An 8,193-nucleotide genomic window follows, 5' to 3' on the forward strand; every position below is an offset into this window, starting at 1 on the left:
TGTTTCCAACATGTTTTTAATACTTTTTTTTGGCAGAAAACAATCAAACAAAGAACATTTATCACAACAAAGGTCAATATGTAAATCTAAATAGATCATTTATATGAATATATGCAAACATGAATACACTCTGTTTTAGGGGCAATATTCTCTCCCATGTGGTCAACAGGAGATGATGCCATTTGTATGCAGGGACTCTTCAACTGATACTCATCATTTATGAAAATGAGAGTGAGACTTATGTACGGTGCAGTGGTCCCAGTTGTTGTGGCATACTATACCACATTTTTCAGATCCAACTCAAACTTTTTTCCTACATTCCACAAACAGTTCTGGGAGAGCAACTTGACTGAAGTGTGCAGGAGGGAACTTTATACATTATTATACATTATACATACATTAATACATTATAGGTTTAGTTACCTCACTGTGACTACACAATGTGATTAAAGTTTGTTGACTGGACTGGACTGAAGCATTGTTAGTCTCACCTAATCTTTTGGCTGTATACTCACCATATAGCGTTGCTTTTTTCACATACTGATATTACTTTGTGGTGTTGCCTCATGCTGTGTAGACTGTTCCATGACAAAGTCTCAAAACCAAAATGCTCCCATGTCACCAAAGTGGAGCTTTTCTGACTGAGACAGGCCATCTACCAACATGTATTTGGATTGTGGAAGGAAACCGGAAAATTGAGAGGAAACCCAAGCAGACACAACTCTTCACATTGATCCAAGGCCAGGATCGAACCCAGGACCACAGCACTCTGATGATACCAGCTGACATTACTGGTTCTGCCACAATGCGAAATTGGTGAAGTCTCACCATTGGTCATTTTATGCTGTGCATTTCCATAGCCATTTGGATTGCATTTCAGCTTAGCTTCTGGTTTTGAGTTAGCTTTGTTTTTCTCTTTGCTTTTCTTTGTACTGCCTTTTTGATACCTGTGGCTGTGTTTATTTTTGTACTCTGGATTTTTCTGTTGGACTGTGGTTTGTGCAGTTGCCTTCTGTAACAAAATGAAGCTGTGCGTTTACCTCACCAATAAAAACCATTAGAACAATTATTAAAAATAATATTAACAATCATAATAATATTTTGCTGCTCTGGGAAGGCTTCACACAATATGTTGGGACATTTCTGTAAGAGGGCGGCACGGTAGTGTTGCAATCACACAGCTCCAGGGACCTGGAGGTTGTGGGTTCGATCCCCGCTCAGGGTAACTGTCTGTGAGGAGTTGGTGTGTTCTCCCCGTTTCCGCGTGGGTTTCCTCCGGGTGGTCCGGTTTCCTCCCACAGTCCAAAAACACACGTTGGTAGGTGGACTGGTGACTCAAAAGTGTCCGTAGGTGTGAATGTGAGTGAATGTGTGTGTGTCTGTGTTGCCCTGTGAAGGACTGGCGCCCCCTCCAGGGTGTATTCCCGCCTTGCGCCCAATGATTCCAGGTAGGCTCTGGACCCACCGCAACCCTGAACTGGATAAGGGTTACAGATAATGAATGAATGAATGATTTCTGTAAGGATTTGAGTATTTCAGTCACATGCATCAGTGAGTTCAGATGATGATCATAAATGTCACTCAAACTCATCCCAAAGGTACTGAATCATGGTACAGCATGCCATCATCTGCAGTTGTACAGCAAATAATTCCCAAGCCAACACTTGGCATTGAGCATATCATCAGTGTCCAATGAAAAACATGCATCTCCAAAATTGCAGCTTTACAGGAGAAGGGGAAAAAACATTCTTAACCTTCTTTGGAAGTCAAGGTAAAAAATTTTATTCCAAGTAACTTTGGAGCATTCCTATTGGCCCAATTACACAATGTGAAGCTGCTTTGGGCAGCTACTTTGTTCCAAATATGTAGTAAAATGTTATTTCATGCTTTTTTAGTACAAGCCCACAATGGATGCATATTAAAGTAGTTGAATTCAGCACTTATAAAGTGTGACAAAGTATCTTAGGGCATTTAGGATATGTGTCATTTGAAGTTAAGGGAATAGCAGGTGCTAACAACTAGGGAAGGTTTAATAAACCTCATTATTCCACATGAAACAATGACCTGGAACTTGACATCCTTTAGCGCTTTATAAGAGACCAGTGGCTATAATGAGGCCTCAATGGATTGAGTGTGATTGAGGCATCTTCCCTGCAGTGTGTATGAGCAGGTAATCAGTGGTTCAGAAAAGAGAGAGTGCAGACACAGGGGATGATGCGGGCCCTCGGGGTGGTTAAAGACCACTTCAGCTGAGCTGGGGGCTGGTAAGGGTCTCCACTCAGCATGCCCATTAGCCATGGATTATAGGTAGGGTTGATTTCATAATTAGAGCTAGCCTCAGCCTTCCTTGTTTCCGTCTGAAATACAAAATCATCCATAATTTCTCAGACAACTGCTTTCTGCATTAGAGGGATAATCCTATTCTACAAATGTCAATACCTTATATAGTGTTAGGGTTAGGAACCATTCATACCTTGTACCTACACTCATTGTCCATTTTATCAGCTCCACTGACCAGACAGTACTCTGTGGTTCTACAATTAGACATTGAAGTCCACCTGTTTTCTGTATACTTTCTTACTGCTGGAGTGTCCACTGTTAGACACACCTGTCTCATTGGGACACTTGTAGATGTAAAGTCAAAGACAGTAGCTCATCTGTTTCTGCGCGGTTTGTGCTGGTCGTCCTCTAGAACTTCATCAGTGGACACACAGCGCTGTCGGCTGGATAATTTTGGTTGGTGTCCAGCAGTAACACTGAAGGCTTTAAAAACTCTAGAAGCACTGCTGTGTCTGATCCACTCGTATCAGTGCAACACACACTAACACACCACCACCATGTTGGTGTCCCTGCAGCGCTGAGAATAAGCCATCACCATAAGAAAGTATGCAGAGAATCTAGTGGACTACAGTCTGTAATTGTAGAACTACAAAGTGCTTCTGTGTGGTCAGTGGTAGGTAGGTAGGTGTTACTAATCCAGTGATCATTCAGTGTAAAGGCCTAGATACACTATGTGGTGCTAGTAAGTGTATATTAATTACAGCAGTGATGCTTGGATTTTTGCATGCATGGGTGAGTGCCCAGGGAATCACACAAGCAAGAACCACCACAGAGGACTTGGACTTTATAACACTTTAGCCCATGCATGGCATTGAGCATGGTGACCTTAAGCTGATATACAGCTGTTTCTATCAAGGAATGGCCAACATCAGATGACTCACCAGCTTGATAGTGTAAAACCACAGGAAAGAGACATTCGCATTTACATGCCACTCTTGATCTTCTGAAATGTACAAAAGAGGAAGCCAGCATTTGCATGCTATTAATCTTCATTTATCTTTAGAGCTTTACCTGAACAACTTCAAGGTGAATAATTACTGCCCACAAATGAGGAAATTGTGTACTTGCCACTGTTGCACTTCTCCATGCATTTCTCGCCTTGGTCGTGTTCTGTTGCTCTGAACAAAGCCCTGCTCCATTTAGAGAGGTTGTCTCTCCCACTCAGGTGGCAGATGAGTAAAAGTCCTATATCAAAGGTCTGGCTGGAGATAAGTCCTGAAGGATGTTCTGTAGGAGTTGAAGTCAATGGAAAGGTGCAGGTACTTTGTTGGTGTTCCAGTGTGGGCAGTGCATACACATCCTAGGAGTGAAAAATAAACCTTATCTATGAACCCCGTTTCCAGTTGGGACACTTTTTTAAAAAAGGCAATAAAAACTGCAATCTGTATTTCATTAATTCATTGGAATCTTTATTTAACAGACAAAAGGACATAGATAAGATTGTCAGTGTCTTCAAAGAGAACCTTAGCTGGGACAGGTATGCTCACCACTAGGTCATATCACCTTTGTTTTTAATTATACAGTTTAGTCATTTGGGAATGGAAGATAGTAATTGTTTTAGTTAGGTAAGTGGAATTTTTGCCCATTCCTGCTCTATACAACTTGAGCTGCATGATAAGAGACAGATCTGCACTGCAAGCAGGTCAGTCAAGCACACACACTCTGTGTCTACAAAGCCATATGTTGTAACTCATGCAGAATAACCCTGGCACTGTCCTGCTGAAATAAACATGAATTTCCTAGAAAAAAAACACTTCATCTTGATGGCAGCATGTGTCCCTCCAAAATACCAGTTTAACCCTCTCCATCAATGGTACCTTCAAATGGCTGCAGATCACAGATTCCTTGGGCACAGAATTTAAAAACAAAAACCAGCAACATTGCTGTGTCTGCTCCACTCATAATAGAACAACACACACTAAGACATCACCACTGCCTTTCATGCAGTTGATACCGGCTCTGTGGTGGTCCTGTGGGGTTCCTGGCAATTAAAGAACAGGTTAAGAGTAGAATAAAAAGCATGCAGTGTAACAAATGGATTGCAGTCTATTCATATTTTATTTGTTTATTTCATAGCTCCAGTTTTGTTCTGTTTCATAAGACTAAGGGCTCTAAAGAATTAAAAGCTGTAGAGTGTAATATATTGTGGAGCTGGGGTTGGGGGGGGTCAATTGAATTTCATTCCCCTTTGAAGTGCAACCTTGCTATTACTTTCCCTTTTTTCAGTTTCGGTTTTCTCCCATGCGACCAATCACCACCATAACCAGTATCTCCATATTTTCTCACTGAGACAGAAACAGTATTGGTCTGACCTTGGCTAGGCATTCAACTGCCGAAAGTATAAATCACCCTTATCTCCATGGCAATGAACCACCTCCACATGAGTAATGACCATCTCTATTGAGGTCAACCCCATTCATAACCACAGATTTCTCAATTGGTTTGTAATATGCAGTGTGTATGTGTGGGATCATTGCTGAAATGAGCGCTCTTCAAGTTTATGTACAGTTTCTATAGAAATTCTGCCATCTTTGAGCTGGGACTGGGGTAGACATACAAATGCATTACATTTGGACTTTGATGACCATAGTAATTTCTCATGCTGACTAAAAACTTCTTCTTAATCTAAGTCCAAGGGTTTGTAGACATCCATTATAATCAGTGATTTGAAAGGCCACCATGCTCAAAGCCTTGGCTAGAGGGGCATTTTATGGGCTCATAAAGGTGCATTAAATAACTTTGGGATGATATGGAATGGCAGTTCTAATTCAAAACTAATCATCCAACATCAACACTTGACCTCTCAGTTTTCCCATGGCTGAATGGCATCAGATCTTCAGAGAAATTTTCCAACATGTTCCAACATCTAAATCTATTACTGCAGCAAAGGGGGAGCAACTACCTATTAATAAAATGTAATATTTATTGCTTGAATGAGCTGTTGCTCATAAACTTTCGGTTCTAATCCAGTTGCGCCAATAACCATGAAGCTTTTTAGCTCATAGGCTTCTATTATGATTTCAAAGACCAATATCATCTGTTCAGAAATTCCCACCCAGTGCTCAAGACCCAATTAACATGGGTTTTAAACGCAGATGTCTTGCGTTCAGAAGGGAGCTGCATCTGATTTAAGAAGCTAAATCCATCTCCGTGGAACATGTCTTTAATTAGGCAGCTCTGTGTTAATTCAGACGGCTTTGCATATACTACATCTGCAGGAGCAGATAGGAAAAATGAATTTCATTTTCCAGAGAGTTCCTGATCACTTTTTTTCCCACTGTGATAATATATGGGTGATACTAACACAGAATTCGTACTGACAAAAACAGAGCTGAGAATATTAGCCCAATGTGCTAGTCAGCCATTTTGTTAGAGTGAGTCCACGCTGCATTTTCAGTAGGCCTTAACAAGTGAGTTATTTTTCCTCAGGACTCACACTCTGCATTGTTTAAAGTATTGGGCTGCACTTCTACCTGTTGTTAAGCAACAACGCCAGTGAAACCACATGAGGCCCATACATGCAGACCGTGTGTTTTGTTCACAGGCTAAATGCTGGACCCTGGTCAGTGATGAAACCAGGATGGCCCAATACGGGCAGCCAACCTGAAAACACAAAATCTTTTTCAGTTCAGAGAACCCTCTATAGGCTCAAACATTCATGTCCAGACTCAAACTGGTATCAATGGTAAAACTGCACAACGTGCCAGTCCATTTCTGGCATCACACACTGGCACAGCCACTTACACCCTCACACATTTACACGCCTGTGCAAAATTTTACACACTTATATCTGTAGACATTTTCAAATAACTTACCTACCAAGATGTGTTTTTGGACTGTGGGAGGAAACCCATGCAGACATGTGGAGATCACGCCAAATTCCTCACAGACAGGGAACTAAGATGGGGATTGAACCCTGGAGCTGTGTGGCAGCTATACACCACATGTAGCACCACCATGTCACCCACACTGTAAGCCCATGCCTGCTCATGGCCTTCCTGAACCCTACCCTACGCTGGCTCCAGTAAGGCCTGATGCTGGCTAAGGAATGATTTTGTTTAGGACAATTTATGTAGCAGCAGCCTGCCAGTTCACACCTTATGTTCTCTTTTACAGTTAAGGGTTGCATGAGCTAAGCATATCCCTATTGCCGTTTTCAAATTTCTGGCAACTTGAACATTTATGCCCCTGTTGTTCAAATTTCAACAATTACAAGAACATGTGCACTTCAAAGAGGACCTCAGGGCCTAGGGCAAGAACTGGGACAGTGCCGAGGAGACTGTGGTGTAGCCAGTCATGTTTTGGCCCTGACCTGCCCCCTAGTGGATATAGCTTATAATTCTCCAACTAATAAAAATGTAAACTCAAAAGTAAGTGAATTATGTGCAGCTCACAAATATTAATAAAATACATATTTCTATATATAACATATAGAAACCATGGTGATTTCCTGTTGGTTTGGCTATTTATGTCTGTCACACTCTTTTTGGATTAAGAAACCGGTTATGCTTAATTTAGCAGTGCCTGCCAGTGTTTTGTCTTCTTCTTTGTGTAATGATGCTGATTACTGGATTAGTCCAAATATATTCAGGGAACACATGCAAAGTGATGCCACTGCTTTCCATTCACTGCAAATGTCTAAACTCGAAGCAGCACATAAAACATTTCTTAAATCCCTTAGCTCCATAAATGTTCGTTTACAAAGCGTATCCCATCTATTGTGTATCAGTGATGTCTGGACATTAATCTGGCCATAGTCTGGATTTTGAGTGATTGTTTTTCGGTGAAGTTCCTCATTTGTCACAGCCAATCACATGACTGCTTTTGGCTTGGCCCTGCTCACTGCAGCATGGCCATGGCCACAAATATAGGCCTACTGCTAACTTCACAGGTGATCATTTAACCCTAAGGATTTTAATGTGTGGTTTAGCAGGACCAGAATGTGCAATAGAAGTCGAGAGTGAATATCCAAACTCTAACTGATTCCATGATTCTACAGTCACTTATCCTTCAGCTTGCAACCCAGGAACTAATTGAAATCCTCCATCTTTCAAGGCTTTAATGTGCTGATAAAAACTGAAACAGTTCCACTGGAGCTTTTAAACACTGCTTAGTGACTGGCCTCTCAATTAGAAACCTTATTGGTCCTTATTGGTCCACCTTATAGATGTAAAGTTTGGGTTTAAAACCTCCAGCAGCACTGCTGTGTCTAATCCACTTGTACCAGCACAACACACACTACCACATCAGTGTCACTACAGCACTGAGAATGGTCCACCTCCCAAATAATGCCAGCTCTCTGTGGTCCTTTGGGGATCTTGAGCATTGAAGAACAGGTTGAAAGACTAACAATGCATGCAGAGCACTAGATGGAACTAGATATATGCCCAATAATGCATGATAAAAGTGAGGACAAAGTAGAAGACGTTCCACTGGGAAAACACGTTAGGTGCTCATTCCTCTGTCCTTGCATCTTATCCTTGTGTATTCTTTATGCATCCTCCGAGTGAGGCTCTTATACACACACAGGAGGAGGAGTTAAGACACAAGGAGAGGTGGCAAGAATGAAAGATTAAAGGTATAACTGCCACACTCTATATGAACCCTTTCAATCTGGTCTCATGCACAGCACTGAGGCTGCCCTTGTAAAAGTTTGCTGCTGCTATCAACAGATGCTGGATTTCTCAACGTCCTGGTTCTTCTAGATCTATCATCAGCCTTTGACACTGTTAATCATGACATCCTCATTTCCAGACTATCATCTGTTGGTATTACTAGCCTAGCTCTTAATTGGTTACGGTCATATCTCACGAATAGACAATATTACGTTGCATTAGGATCTCATAAATCATC

General features: G+C 41.5%; 1 long non-coding RNA gene across 1 annotated transcript; it reads right to left on the reverse strand.

Moving 5' to 3' along the window:
* Positions 1-1,898: 1,898 nt before the first annotated feature.
* Positions 1,899-6,367, reverse strand: LOC136687748 (uncharacterized). Its single transcript, XR_010800519.1, has 4 exons — positions 6,156-6,367; positions 3,409-3,640; positions 3,222-3,283; positions 1,899-2,357 (listed from the first exon to the last, which is right to left on the reverse strand). It is a non-coding gene; the product is annotated as an uncharacterized lncRNA (long non-coding RNA).
* Between the last annotated feature and the right edge of the window lie 1,826 nt (positions 6,368-8,193).

Source organism: Hoplias malabaricus, chromosome 1 (genome assembly GCF_029633855.1).
Source record: "Hoplias malabaricus isolate fHopMal1 chromosome 1, fHopMal1.hap1, whole genome shotgun sequence".
In the NCBI taxonomy this organism is placed as follows: Eukaryota; Metazoa; Chordata; class Actinopteri; order Characiformes; family Erythrinidae; genus Hoplias; species Hoplias malabaricus.